Source organism: Pseudophryne corroboree, chromosome 5, assembly GCF_028390025.1.
Source record: "Pseudophryne corroboree isolate aPseCor3 chromosome 5, aPseCor3.hap2, whole genome shotgun sequence".
Classification (NCBI taxonomy): domain Eukaryota; kingdom Metazoa; phylum Chordata; class Amphibia; order Anura; family Myobatrachidae; genus Pseudophryne; species Pseudophryne corroboree.
Window position 1 is genome coordinate 498,389,295 of NC_086448.1, and position 15,204 is coordinate 498,404,498.

The window sequence follows — 15,204 nt, forward strand, 5'->3', positions numbered from 1 at the left end:
TTAACATTGTGTGGTCTAGCATCATCCCCAGGCTGGCCTGGCGCGGTGCGCAAAAAGGGGCTGCCATAGAGATGACCGGGAAAAAGGTCAATGTAGCAGTGAGTAAGTGCGTGAGGGCACTTGGAGGAAGGGTCATCCGTCACGCAGACATCAGTCCGAAGGTCGAGGGCATGTACAGGGCAGATGGGGTACATTTGTTGGACGTTGGCATTGACTTGTTCAACAACGCTTTGCAGGAGGCATTGGAAGTCTAGGGTAGGGAGGATTGCAGAGTGGGAGGCTTTCTGTACTCGGGAGGCCTGGGAACCTCAGTGGCGGGAAGAAGCAGTGCGCAAGGCAGGTGGAGGACGGGAGCCAGCTGATGTTGCAGATTCACAGACGGCGAGGTGCCACACGCCAGGCTCCAGCTGTCGGCGTGGGGCCGTCGGCTGCGCACCAGGCCAGAGTGATCTGTGGGGGCTGGCTCCATAGCGGGGGCGTTGATGGGCATTGATAGGGTTTTTTGTGCCTTGCCCACCGTTTATCTGTCCCTACCCTGCAAAATGTAAAATGTAAATAAGGTAATGTTTAATAAAGAAATGTGGCCAGTGATTCAATCCCAGATCATGTCTCCGAGTATGATTTCGGTAGGGATGATATTGGGGTTGGTTTATCAGGGACGCAGCAGACCACCATCTCTCCCTTATGGGCATACACACTAGGTGATATACCTAGGGTGGCAGAGTACCAGATGCCCCCTGGGCCAGTCACATTTTCAGTGCCTTGGGCCTCCCTCAGAAAATCACAGATAGCGTTACATCTTGTGCTGTCTATTGCTCGACGGCTGGCAGAGACCCAGAGGCAATACACATGCTTTGGTTCCGTTCCCCTTTTACAGCCGCCAGTGCACACATGTGGCCATGCCCCCCTGCAGCACTGTGCTCTTGGGGACTGGTTCCAGAATGTAGTGACTCACAGTCTCTTAACCAATGCTGCTGTTGCTGCTTCATGTGGATGGAGGATAACTGGTGAGGGTGAGCGATGCTGCCCGTCCTGCCATGCTGCTCAACTCGAGTGACAGGCCAGTTCAGTTGAGCAACTTTGGGGCCGTGAGCACTCGGAGTCACAGCTGGTGTATGCTTGTCAGCCAGGGTACCTACTTTGGCTTCACTAAGGTTGCAGGGAATGGAGTTGTAAGGGGCTGGCTCTGGAATACCTACAGGGTCCACCTCCAGCCCTACACCCAGTAATGCTCATCGCTGATGAATGACAACACAGCTACGGTACCTGTTCTCCTGGAATGGGCATTAGTACGACTCCCAACTCTTCCCAGCATCAGTGATGAAGAGGAGCATCTGGAGGAGCCAGAGATTGTGATTGAGCCTAGACTGTACAAAGTAAAGAAGTGCTTGGAGGAGATTGGACACTATCTAGAAACCAATGATCCTGCAGCACCAGCTGCTGTAGAGGTGAGTTGTGCTGTGTTCAGAATGCAGAGGCAAAGAGTGCTTCAGGCTAGCCTGTTTCTGTAGGTAATAAATAAGCACAAACATCAAGGCAAAGTGTGATACCCATGAATCCCATCCCTACCACATGCTGGGGACTAGGGCAGGAGGATTGGCAGATTTGCTATATATTAATATGAAGGAAACCAGTTTTTCTGTGCTGTTCAAGCAAAAGCAATCTTCCAAACAGTTAGAAATTGCATGCTTGTGCTTAAAAGGCTGCTTTTACATGGACAGCATAATAAGTCAATTTTCATTTATAATATATAGGACAGTTGAGCAGATAGACTAGAAATAAGCACAACCTCTTCGCGGCACTAGATAAGAGAGCAGCATGTGTCTCTGGTAATGGAGAGGAGAGTGTGTCAGCAAGGGAGCCGAAGCCTGGTAGGATGTGCAGTGGTTAGACTGATTGGCTGGGAGGCCCAGAGAGATCTCTTTTGCACATGTAAGATACAAATATAGAACTCGGAGTTAAGTTACTGTACAACAACCAACGTGGAGATTTTGAGCATAAGCACTTGTAATGCAGCCCATCACAAGTACAGCGTTCACCCTCTGTTCTGGCCCATCACATCATTATTCATCTGGAAATCATCAGTACATTCATTGGGTTTAAGTATGGTTCAGGGCTGAGGCTTGGAAACGGTCCTGGACTCTCCCCTTAAACTTGTACCCAGCACAGTGATGGGAATATCAGCATTTAATGAATTACCTGTAAGGATTATTTTAAGCAGCAGACATCCGTTAGAGTCTGCTTTTTACTAGTGGATATATATTCTGCAGTAGAGACCAATTATTCACTGGGTAATATAAGAAATCAATGTTATAATTGTTTTTTAACCCGTTTTTACCTGTCCATTATATGGTTCTTGTATGTATATGTTCTAATAAATGTATGTATTCATTTTGTGGTAATCTGTAGAAGTCTATTTTTATTAGTGTGAGTACCACCATCATATATGGTTTTGAAGAAATACATGCACTCCTGGTTGTGAGCATTCTCCCAGTCTGTTTTGATTCTCATTTGCATATGCCCAAATCATAGTCTGCCTCGCTGGCCCAAACCACTGATGCCAGACTGGAATGAACACCCATGGAGACTGTGTGAGACATGAGCAGATCAACTGCTATACAGAAACACTGGACTGGGCTGTCCAAACTGCTGCTGACTGACAGCCTCTCAGTCACTAGTAGAGGTTCCGCACTGTGGCCAAACAATGCAGCAGAGACTTTTCACTTAGCTGCTGGGCTGGTTGCTGGCTCACAGACTGATAGAGTGAACTATATGGCCACGGCTGGCTGACAGTGACACTACTGCTGCTCAGCTTCAATTGAAAAAACAAAACAAAAACATCAGGCCCTGGTCTGTTTTCACACATCCCCAGCACTGGACTGGTTTCTTTTTTTTGTTTTTCAAACTTGATGCTATATATTCAGTGGCAGTCACTATTTCTTTATGTATTATATGGCAGTCATTGATACTCTCTGCATTATATGGTGGTACTCTTTGCATTATATAGTGGTTACTGGCTCTCTTTGTATTATATGGTGGCCATTGATGCTCCCTGTATTATATGGTGGCCATTGATGCTCTCTGTATTATTTGGCAGTCACTGATGTTCTCAGTGTTATATAGCAGTCAATGATGCCCTCTTCATTATATGGTAGTCACTGACTCTCTGCGTTATATGGTGGTCACTAATGCTCTCTGTATTATTTGGCAGTCACTGATGTTCTCAGTGTTATATAGCAGTCAATGATGCCCTCTTCATTATATGGTAGTCACTGACTCTCTGCGTTATATGGTGGTCACTAATGCTGTCTGTATTATATGGTGGTCAGCTTAATGTTCTCTGCACTATATGGTGTTCACTGAGATGCTGTGTGGTGGGTGAGGTTATGGTACAGGCAGTGATACTTACCACTTATAAGTGAAGATACCCTAGAACCACAGAATAAGTTCAGCAAGTGCTGGCACCTACTGTAATGTGTTTTGTCTTAATCCTACAAACATGTCAGTCTTCACAATGTTGATTTCTGTAAGCCAAGGGTAACTATTATCTACTGTATTTGGGGAGGGGAGTGTTATGCACACCAGTGCCTGCAGGAATGTACTGGTGTCAGAACTGTTATGCACTCCAGTGCCTGCAGGAATGTACTGGTGTTTGAGCTGTTATGCACACCAGTGCCTGCAGGAATGTACTGGTGTCTGAACGGATAGGTATGCAAAACAAATGAACTCACAGACAGACTGGGGAATATGACATTACGTACACAGAAGGTGATAGGGTAACAAAATACACACAAAGTGAACAGAGAAGCCCAGAGGCTAAGGAACTGGGTGTCTCCCTAGTATTAGTAATGCTCAGATGGGAAAAGCAAGATGTTGTGTTTTAATACGTAGAGAACCCGAAATGCTGTTGCTAAGGGCAACAGCAAAACCCTAAAGGGTTACCAACGGGTGTGGCAGTAAACTCCTTGGTCAGAGATGGAATGATAGACACAAGGAGAGTCTCCACAATCCTAATTCTCACTTGCAGTGCACAGGTTCAGCTTACTGCCACTAAGCTGACACCTGAACACCTTGCACAGTGAGACAGGATTTAAGCAGGCAAGTCTTAAAATACAGCCGCAAACTTGCTAAGTTCACAGAGTAGTAAAAGAACCCCAGCAAGCTAAACGACTGACTCCAGTCTTACTGCTAGGTCTGGATTGGCAGAGTGTAGTACCAAATCCCCAGGCCTATTTGCAGTAAGCAACAACAAATACAAAGCTACACAGTACTGGCTAACTTTCAGGAACTGACTAACCAACAAAGATTCAGCAGCATCTGCTTAACCTGAGAAGAGGCCTTATAAAGCAGGTGCTGTCCACGCCCCACTCAGACCTCACAGACTGTGAGCACAAAAACCAGCACCGGATCCCCTGCCGTGCACAGAGCCTGTAACCACTGCACAGCAAAAGACCCGAACCGGAGTATCAGCTGCGCTCAGGTTACTCTGCTAGCACTTGTCTCCCGGTTGCCATGACGACGTGGCAGCACAGGGCAGGAGACCCTAACAGTACCCCCCCTCTGACGAGGGGTCAAAGAACCCCTACCACCGGGTTTATCGGGGAACTGCAAGAAGAAAGAGCGTATCAGTCTGGGGGCATGAAGATCACAACTGCGCACCCACGACCGCTCCTCCGGGCCATACCGCTTCCAGTGCACCAAAAATGACAGCCGACCCCGAACCATCTTGGAGTCAAGAATCCTTTCAACAACAAACTCCCTCTGGCCACGTATCAGAAGAGGGGAAGGTCTTCCACTGGAAGAAGGATTACTAATCGCCCGTTTTAAAAGGGAACAATGAAATGTTTTATTGATACCCAAAGAACGGGGCATATCTAACTGAAATGCCACCGGATTGATAACCCTGGTGATCTTATAAGGGCCGATGAACCGGGGGCCTAACTTATGAGATGGCTGTCTCAACTTCAAATTCTTGGTAGACAACCAGACGAAGTCTCCTAATTTGAAGCTGCAGGGTCTTTTCCGCTTATCAAAAACCCTTTTGGTCACTAATGACACAGACACAAGGGCTTTCTTCACTTTCCGCCAAATACCTCTAAGGACCGAAACCACAGAGGAACCACCAGGCGTGGAGTCCAGGGGGTCAAAAGAATTGGCCTTAGGATGATGCCCATACACACAAAGGAAGGGAGAGATCCCTGTAGCAGAGTGAGCCGCGTTGTTATAGGCAAACTCCGCCATGGACAGATGAGCAACCAGTCAGTCTGACACTTGGAGACATAACACATGAGGAACTGCTCTAAGGACTGGTTCACCCTTTCAGTCTGCCCATTAGACTGCGGATGGTAGCCTGACGACAAGCTGACAGAAATCTGGAGATCGGAACAAAATGCCCTCCAGAATTTGGCCACAAACTGGGATCCGCGGTCAGAGACCACATCAAGTGGCAACCCGTGGAGACGCACAACATGCAGCATAAATAATTCAGACAGGCGTCTGGCCGATGGCAGCCCAACCAGTGGAACGAAATGCGCCATCTTCGAAAACCTGTCAACGACAACCCAAATGGCTGTCATCCCCGAGGATTTGGGCAAGTCCACCACAAAATCCATTGAAATGTGGGTCCATGGCTTAGATGGGATAGAGAGTGGATGTAATGGGCCAACAGGAACCCCTCTAGGAGTCTTATTTCGGGCACAGATGTCACATGCCCGAACCCACTGATCCACATCCTTAGCCACCGAGGGCCACCACACCGCCCTAGATAGCAACTCCCGAGTTCTGGCAATACCCGGGTGACCTGCCGACTTCTTGGCATGGAATTCCAGGAACACTCGCTGTCTTAACCTAGGAGGCACAAACAAAAGACCTACCGGAAGGTCTGGAGGAGCCTGCTCCTGTGCTCTAAGGACTAATGATAAGAGGTCCTGGGTAATGCCCACTTTAATACATGATGGGGACACAATGGGCAACGGCTCCTCGGTGGTCTCCTGGATTGGAGCAAAACTCTGCGAGAGCGCATCAGCCTTTATGTTTTTTGACCCAGGGCGATATGTTATCAAAAAATTAAAGCGAGCAAAAAACAAAGCCCATCGTGCCTGCCTGGCATTGAGACGCTTCGCTGACTCTAAATATGCCAGATTCTTATGGTCGGTGAGAATTGAGACCACAAACTTAGCCCCCTCAAGCCAGTGTCTCCACTCCTCGAGTGCATCCTTAATAGCCAACAATTCCCGGTTACCCACGTCATAATTCATCTCGGCAGGCGAAAATTTACGGGAAAAGTAAGCACAGGGATGAAGGCGATTATCAGACACTCCCATCTGAGAAAGCACTGCCCCAACACCCATCTCAGAGGCATCCACCTCCACCACAAAAGGACGTTCTGGATCTGGGTGTCGCAGCACCTTGGCCGATACAAATGCCCTTTTGAGACGGGCAAAAGCCGCTTTAGCCTCACAAGACCAGTGAGCAACATCCGCCCCTTTCTTAGTGAGTGCCACCAAGGGCGCCACTATAGACGAAAATCCAGCGATAAATCGTCTATAAAAATTCGCAAAGCCCAGGAAACGCTGAAGCGCCTTCAAACTAGTGGGCTGCACCCAATCCAGGACTGCCTGTACCTTGGAACCCTCCATTTGGAAACCTTCTGGGGAGATAATATATCCTAGAAATGCGATTTGCTGAACTTCAAATTCGCACTTCTCCAGCTTCGCCCCAAGCCGGTGGTCTCTGAGTTTCTGGAGGACTAAGCGTACATGCTTCCGATGTTCCTCCAGGGAATGGGAGAAGATTAGGATGTCATCTAAGTATACAACTAAGAATCTATCCAAATATTCCCTGAGCACATCATTCATGAAATCCTGGAAGACTGCCGGGGCATTACAGAGCCCAAAAGGCATCACCAAATATTCATAATGCCCTGAGTGGGTATTAAAGGCAGTCTTCCATTCATCCCCCTCTCTTATTCGGATTAGATTGTACGCACCGCGTAGGTCAATCTTAGAAAAAATGGTGGCAGTACGAAGCTGGTCAAACAAGACCGAAATGAGGGGCAGTGGGTATGAGTTTTTAATCGTGATACGGTTCAATTCCCTGAAGTCGATGCAGGGTCGCAACGAACCGTCCTTTTTACCCACGAAGAAGAACCCCGACCCAACTGGAGACTGTGAAGGTCTGATAAATCCCTTAGCCAAGTTCTCCTGAATGTACTCTGCCATAGCCTGAGTCTCAGGACGTGACAGGGAGTACAACCTGCTCTTGGGAAGCTTAGCATTTGGCAACAAATCAATGGCACAGTCATAGGGGCGATGGGGAGGTAGTACCTCTGCAACTTTTTTGGAGAACACGTCCGCAAAATCTGCATAACACCCTGGCAATCCTGGCAAACTTAGCTGCGAGAGCCTGACTGGAAGGCTCAAGCAACTCCTGAAACAATCAATACCCCAACTAAGAATCTCATCAGAGACCCAGTCAAATTGAGGATTGTGGGCCCTTAACCAGGGTAACCCCAACACCAATGGGGCAAAAGTACAGACAGTCACATAAAAGGACAATTTTTCAGAGTGTGTGGCTCCAATAAACAAAGAAATCTGGCTAGTGCAAGAGGTAATTTTACCTTGGGATAATGGTTCCCCGTTTAACCCACAAATCTCAATTTCCGATGCCAAGGGTACTAAGGGAACAGAGTGTTTCAGGGCGAATTGGCGGTCCATAAAAACCCCGTCGGCCCCACTGTCCACAAAGGCCTCAGTCTTGACAGTTTGACCGAGGATCTTCAAGGTCACCGGAATGATAAAAGTCTTCTTGGGAAATTCTGACTTCTGGCCTGACAGGATATTTCCCATCACCCTCAGGCCCTGAAGTTTTCCGGCTTTTCTGGGCATGATACTACCACATGACCTTTATTCCCACAGTACAAACACAACCCCTGCTGTCTCCTCCGCGTCTTCTCACGCGAGGAGAGGCGGGTAGCCCCAATCTGCATAGGCTCCTCGGAAAATTCCTCAGAGTCTGAGGTTCCCTTGGGAAAGAAGGAAACCTCAGTCTCCCTTTCAAGCCTACGCTCTCTCAGCCGTCTATCCACCCGGATGGATAACTGCATGAGCTGATCCAAGCTATCAGGCAAGGGATATTGTACCAGTTGGTCCTTTATCTGGTTAGAAAGACCTCTTCGGTACTGGTGTCTCAGGGCTGGGTCATTCCACTGGGTATCATGGGCCAACCTCCGAAACTCCGTACAGTAAACCTCAACTGGCCTTCGCCCTTGCTTAAGGATCGAAATCTGAGCCTCGGCTGAGGCCGTCTTGTCAGGGTCATCATACAACATGCCCAGTGCCGTAAAAAAAGCATCAACACTTTTAAGCGACGGACAGTCAGGCTGCAACCCATATGCCCAGACCTGTGGGTCTCCTTGTAGCAAGGAAATCACTATGCCCACCCGCTGAATCTCCGACCCAGAAGACTGAGGCCTAAGCCGGAAGTATAGCTTGCAGCTCTCCTTGAAACAAAAGAACTGCGAGCGATCTCCAGAAAAACGATCCGGGAGATTTACTTTCGGCTCCTTAATCCCTGAAGGTGCTGCTGCTGCGGGAGCTCCGCCAGCGGCCTGGGAGGTGTGCATTTTAATGGACAAATCATTAAATTGTCGAATCAGGACCTGCACCTGATCGACCACCTGTTGCAACGTATTTTGAGGGGTATGCTCCATATTCCCACAAAATTTCAACAGGAGTATTAGGCTGCTGAATATGTTATGCACACCAGTGCCTGCAGGAATGTACTGGTGTCAGAACTGTTATGCACTCCAGTGCCTGCAGGAATGTACTGGTGTTTGAGCTGTTATGCACACCAGTGCCTGCAGGAATGTACTGGTGTCTGAACGGATAGGTATGCAAAACAAATGAACTCACAGACAGACTGGGGAATATGACATTACGTACACAGAAGGTGATAGGGTAACAAAATACACACAAAGTGAACAGAGAAGCCCAGAGGCTAAGGAACTGGGTGTCTCCCTAGTATTAGTAATGCTCAGATGGGAAAAGCAAGATGTTGTGTTTTAATACGTAGAGAACCCGAAATGCTGTTGCTAAGGGCAACAGCAAAACCCTAAAGGGTTACCAACGGGTGTGGCAGTAAACTCCTTGGTCAGAGATGGAATGATAGACACAAGGAGAGTCTCCACAATCCTAATTCTCACTTGCAGTGCACAGGTTCAGCTTACTGCCACTAAGCTGACACCTGAACACCTTGCACAGTGAGACAGGATTTAAGCAGGCAAGTCTTAAAATACAGCCGCAAACTTGCTAAGTTCACAGAGTAGTAAAAGAACCCCAGCAAGCTAAACGACTGACTCCAGTCTTACTGCTAGGTCTGGATTGGCAGAGTGTAGTACCAAATCCCCAGGCCTATTTGCAGTAAGCAACAACAAATACAAAGCTACACAGTACTGGCTAACTTTCAGGAACTGACTAACCAACAAAGATTCAGCAGCATCTGCTTAACCTGAGAAGAGGCCTTATAAAGCAGGTGCTGTCCACGCCCCACTCAGACCTCACAGACTGTGAGCACAAAAACCAGCACCGGATCCCCTGCCGTGCACAGAGCCTGTAACCACTGCACAGCAAAAGACCCGAACCGGAGTATCAGCTGCGCTCAGGTTACTCTGCTAGCACTTGTCTCCCGGTTGCCATGACGACGTGGCAGCACAGGGCAGGAGACCCTAACAGGGAGCCCGAGCTATGTCTTTGTTTCTGGTGACAGATAGCCTAACTTCAAACCTGACACTAGGAATGCCCACTCTAGTACAGCGCTTGGGAGAGAGGCTTCTCTAGAAGCTATGGGAACCCCTTCATAATATTGATATGTGACCTACAAAGTTCTATGTACCTGTCTTTAGAATCTCGGCTAGTGTTCAGACTTTCAACCACACTAGGACAATATTATGAGTCAAGTGATATTATTCAAGGGAAACTGCTTACAAAGGGCCCTGTGAGGCCGGGATGTATGTATCTCTCTCTCAGTTATATAAAGCATAGATGTTAGCAGCTAATTAGTATGTTTGTATAGTATATAGTGAATCCAACCATCCAATTGGAAAATCAAAAGGAACATTTTGGTCAGATTTACTAAAGTTTGCTAATGGTACCTTGTTGGTACATGTGACTGCAATTGTGGAACATCATCCATCACAGAAAAATACTGTGCAAACCACAGAAATACTCCGATACTAAACAAGCGATCCAAATGGAGGAATCACATGGCTCACAGGACCTGACTGATAATCGGTACTTTGCAACGGATAAAGCAACTCCAACCCATACTTGCCTACCTGACCCTCTCCATGAGGGAGAAAATGCTCTGTTCCTGGACTTTACTGGTAATGTATGATTGCCATCACCTGTGGTGAGTTAGTTAATTGATAAGAACGGTGTTTCACCACAGGTGATGGCAATCATACATTACCAGGAAAGTCCAGGAACAGAGCGTTTTCTCCCTCATGGAGAGGGTCAGGTAGGCAAGTATGCTCCAACCACATCTGAATTACCCCCATTATGAGTAAAACTGAGTGTGGGCATATTTTTCTTCAGTAGGAGTATATTCGTTATGCAATCAATCAGTCAGATTTACCATATGCAGTACTATTTGCTAGGAGATTCTAAGATCAAGGTGGGTAACTTGCATGAGCATGTCCATATAATGAGGCATACAAGGGTGAAACTGCCGGAAATAGTCAGTTGCCGCCAAGCTCCAGCCCTGAAAAGGGCACCTCTCCTCCATTGTCTTCCAGCCAGTTTCCAGCCCAGATCACAGGCAACTCCAGCACTAAGCAGAAGGAGAACTCATCTGATGCCTGCGGCGGCTACAGGTCTTATTAGCCGCAGCCGCCACTAGCTGAATTCTTCTCCTCTGCTCTTGATTCCTGGCTTTCACTTTGTGTCCTATCAGCCATCTACACTACGCTCCACCTCCTCCTGGCTTCTGCTGCTCTGACATCCACTACTCTCCCCTCTGAGTCCCAGCAAGGCAGGCAGAAGCTCCGCCTCCCAAGTGAAGAGGAAGCAGCTGCTTGCTAAGCAGTAAGGGGGCCATCCACAATGACCAGAAAAGATGATAGAGGTGGCACTGTCCTTGCAGTGGCGGGGATACCTAGCACAGAGTACAGCCATGATTCCTGCAGTGTAACATGGCATATAGGAAAGATGGAGCTGCCAGTGCCACAAATCGTATGAGGGGCATTCAATTATATTGTGACTGTGCAACAATGTACTGTACTGTATGTGTGTGTGGACTTGTGTCTGTGCATATATGTGGCTGTGTACTGTATGTGTCTGCATATATATTTCTGTGTAACTACTGACTGTCTATGTATATACAGTATATGTCTTTGTAACTATATGTGTCTGTCTATTTGTATATACTGTATGTGTCTATGTAACTGTATATAAATGTCTCTGTACATGTATCTGAGTAACTGAATATGTGTGTTTGTGTACCTCTGTATATATGTATCTGCAACCATAGGCAGAACTCCTGGATGCAGAATGGGGGGCGTGTGGGCAAGCAGTTCTGTATTAGGCTGTAACACTCTCTGTATAGTATGACGGTCACTGTGATACTCCATTATATGGCAGTCACGACACACTCTTCACATTATAAGGCAGTCACTGCACACTGTCTGCATTATATGACCGTTACTGCAAAACTCTCTGTGTTATATGGTGGTCATTGAAATGCTCTCTGTATTGTCTGGTGATCTTTGCGTTATCTGTATTTTATGTCCGTCACTAAAATGCTCTCTGTATTGTCTGGCAATCACAAAAAATGCAGTGGTGTTTTGCACTCACTAAACTGTTCTCAGTTGTGTATGGTGGTTATTAAATGGCTCTCACTATTGTCTGGATGTCACAAAATAGCTTTCAGTATTGTCTGGCGGTCTCAAAACTGCTGTCAATATTGTTTGGTGGTCACTAAAGTCCTCTCTGTATTCTCTGTTGGTCACTAAAATGCTCTCTGTATTTCTGGGCTCACAAAGATTGTAGTTGCAATGAGTGATTTTTAAGTTACTGTGCATCTGCCATTGGCTAAGATTTCACTATGCACATGCGTCATTTTAGCAGTCCAAAGTCGCATGGATCTGCAGCCATGGGCAAATGTGAGCAGTTACATATTAGAGAAAAATGGGCGGTAACTGTTCCGCCATCCCATAATTTTTGCCATGAGTTACAGGGGGTTGGGTTGTAATCTACTGCTTCACATAGCAGAGTCAGGTCCCGTAGATACTTTTTTTTTGGGTGTTCCCACTGTGGTGTAAGCATTCCCACTATAATGTAGTCATGCTCATAGTATGCCATAGCTATGACCTATACCAATTAGAGTTGGCCCAATGTTAGGATTTATGGAATGGGAGTCACTTCGGTCATCACTGGTAACAAGTGTGGCACTACCCGACCTCAGTCAACTCTGAGTGAACAACAAAATAATGTTACATTACTGCTACTTTCTTGCAGGTCCATGAGTTTGGTGCATACCTTAACAAGGGGATGCTCTTATAGCACAACTTGTACATGAACTTTAGAGACCGTTTGTGACATCATTTGAATTTAAGAATGTATCCATTTTTATTTTCTATACATTAGGTCATATTGTGAATCTATGCTATGTAAAGTGTATGTAGTTCTGAGCACCTTTTGAAGAGGGGGTATAATTGTGATCACCCCCTTTAAATATTACATCAAACAGCTGGGCAGTAGACTGCCTGGACGCTATTCTTCTAGATAAACTAACATTCTAAGGATTGTATACCCTCTAGTGTACACTGGGCCAGATGTACTAAGCCTTGAAAAGTGATAAATATCACGGTGATAAAGTACCAGCCAATCGGCTCCTAACTGTCATTTTTCAAATACAGCCAGTGACATGGTAGTTAAGAGCTGAATGGCTGGCAGTTTATCACTGTGAAATTTTTCACTTTTTAGGCTTAGTACATCTCCCCCACTGTGTGAAATTGCTGTTTTAAAAGTTAAAGAAACCTTAGGGTCACTTGGCTATACAGGGTAGAGTTTGCAGAGTTATCGGTACTCAGCTAACTGTCAAATAATGAGATCCCCTCTTCAGGGGAGTGGTCACTGAATCTATGGGCTCAAAGAGACTCTCCAACAAATGTGCATGAAACTAGAAGTTGTGGAGCAGGGTTTTGAAAACATTCAAGTAGTTCATGTTCTGTCTGAGGGACTGTGATTTCTTTTAAGTATGGCTTGCCATTAAGCATAATTGGCAACTGCCCCTGATACAATTATATTTATACAGTATTTTCCTGATAAAATTATGCAATTTTCAACATTTTTCATATTTAGAGGGAGATTTATCAAATCTTGGAGAGAGATAAAGTACCGATCAATCAGCTTCCAGATGTCATTTTTCTAGCATAGCCTGTAACATAACAGTTAAGATCTGATTGATTGGTACTTTATATCTTTTCACATTACTGTACCTCCAAGATTTAAAAAAATATCCCCCTAAGTGCTATTACACACACAACGGTTTTGTCCATCTGGAAAAAAAAATAGACTGATTTCACTTCACTATCCCGACTGTAGACAGAGGAGCTCCTCAGCGCCCACTGTTAATGAACAACTGAGCTGCCAGAGGAGGACTGCTCTGGTTGAAATAGCAGTGTGTGGGGGCCCCAGGATGACCACACCTGTGGCACCTCCAAATACGTCCATGATACTAGTAACACACAGTACTATACAAAGAGTACCTTAAAGACTGAGCATCCCAGTGGTTGCCATATTAAATTTGCAGCAGAGATTTCAGATGATATGTTCAGTTAGAACACAAGGAGGGGGTGAGCACTTGGAGTGATATGGGTCTTCAATAAGCTTGCATGCATTACCAATCTGCAACTAGATGAACGTTAACATGGCCAAACATAGGTGGCCTCTGGTCATGGTTGTCTACTCTCCAGGAGACTCCCGAATTAGGAGGAGAGTTTCCTGGGTCCCAGAAAAGTTGATAAATTCTCTCTTAAATTGGGGGGGGGGGGGGGGATGAGGTGGAACCGAGTTCCACCACCTGTAATGGTAGGGGGAACTAGTTCCACCTCCTCCATTGCCCTCTCTGTGTTCATCCCCTCCCCAGGTCCCAGCACTACTGTGGTCATTATATGTAAGGTGCACACTATTGTAGGCATTATGTGTAAGGGCCACTACTACTGTGGGCATTCTGTATACAAGCACCACTATTTCTGTGGACATTTTGTGTATAAGCGGCACTTCTGTGGGCATTATGTGTGTAAGCGGCACTACTGTAGCCATTATATGTAAGGGGCACTACAACTGTGAGCATTATGTATAAGGGGCACTACTATTGTGCGAATTGTGTATAAGCTACACTATTGTGGGCTTTGTATATAATGGGCACTACTGTGGGCACTGTATGTAACGGGCACTACTGTATAAAGCTCACTACTGAGTGACGTAACCATAATAAGGGGCATTACTATGTGGTGTAATATTAATCAGGGGTACTACATGCAGTATAATGTGAATAAGGTTGTGCTACTGTGTTGTGTAATTTGAATTGGGGGTACTATTGTGTGACCACGCTGCTTCTTTGAGAGATCACTGTCCCTCTATAAAGTATGGGAAGTAGGGCACTAATTTGTAGTTTGCAGGGGGGTGCTGAAAACTCTAGCACTGGTCCTGGCTACGATTAATGTGATGGGGGAGGAGGGGGGGTGTAGGTGGCGGTGTAAATGAGTTCCACCACCTCTCCAGGACCACTTAAACCATGCCTGCGCTTACCTGAAAAAGTGGACAGGAGATCAATAGAGCATGATGATGTGATTTGTTATGAATCGGCCCAGTTACAAAGCCAGGATTTGCAGCAAACCATTAATGGGGCCTGGAAAATATGACGTAATGCACGGCACCCAACCCATTCTGGTTGCCTGGTCTGTCCTAATCAGTTTACTCCTAGAGAGGAACTTGCTAGTACTGTATGCCATTAGTATATGACCAATCAGACGAACTATGAGTAAAGGCTCAGGATGCAGCCAAGCCGATTTTCCCTACTTGTGATCACAAAAGGTACTCTTACAACGGCAACCTCTGCTGGTCAGTTGAATGAAAGCTGCCTAATATATATAAAAGGCTGCATGGATCCTACACATCTATACAGCTCTTTAAACAAACACGC

At 46.3% G+C, this 15,204-nt stretch overlaps 1 protein-coding gene across 1 annotated transcript in view; it reads left to right on the forward strand.

Annotated features, from left to right (window-relative positions):
- Window positions 1-15,204, forward strand: part of TNFRSF11A (TNF receptor superfamily member 11a) — a 212,036-nt gene that overhangs the window by 101,608 nt on the left and 95,224 nt on the right. The gene's annotated exons all lie outside the window — the stretch shown is intronic.